This window comes from Octodon degus, unplaced genomic scaffold, assembly GCF_000260255.1.
Source record: "Octodon degus isolate 3935 unplaced genomic scaffold, OctDeg1.0 scaffold00354, whole genome shotgun sequence".
NCBI classification, from domain to species: domain Eukaryota; kingdom Metazoa; phylum Chordata; class Mammalia; order Rodentia; family Octodontidae; genus Octodon; species Octodon degus.
The window spans coordinates 23,019-23,770 of record NW_004524930.1 but is presented as its reverse complement, the minus strand read 5'-3'; positions in this window follow the sequence as shown (position 1 = coordinate 23,770).

The following is a 752-nucleotide window of genomic DNA, read 5'->3' as shown; positions in this document are numbered from 1 at the left end:
CTTCCCTGCACACAGTGGATGTAGCTCTCACACCCATTATCCTCACATTGGACCATAAATAATTCCAAAATGTTAGAAACCTGCCTCATGACAGCATGAAGCTTTGGGGGAACATCTAGATGTCCATTATAAGATTCTGTCTCTGCTCTAAAAAAGCCTTATGCACATACCTTTATGCAAAATAAATTTTAGTCAATTTCAAAGAGTTGCCAGAGGTCTAACAGTTTTAGTATCAGCTAAATTCCAGCTCACAAGTGTCCTCCTACAGGTAAGGCAAACTCTTAGCTGTGAGCCCTTGTACAAATGAAAGGTTAACATTTCTAATATTAAATGGCAGAAGAGAAACATTATCATTCTAAAAGGCACAAAAAGGGACATAAAAAGCATTGGGGCCTAATCAAATCCAAAATAGAGCAGGGAAAATGTTAAGTCTTGTATTTCCACATTCAATATCTAACTCAATATGTGGCAAACTGTTAGCTTTGCATGGCTCACCTCTGCGGTATTACTGGTGTTTATGTTTCTTGTGAATTCTCTCTTAGGCCTGCTTTTTTTGTTCTGTGCAGCTTTTCTTAGGTGGTCCATGTAATTGATTTTTCTAAACTTCTTTGTTCTCCACAATTTAGGCTTTTCACTCACAGCTTCTCACACTGTCCTCTCAGGGGCACAGCCTCTGGCCTCATAGGCCTTCTATAATCATGGTGCAAGACTTCTTTACCTCTAAATTTTTCATGTATCATGATATTAAAAAA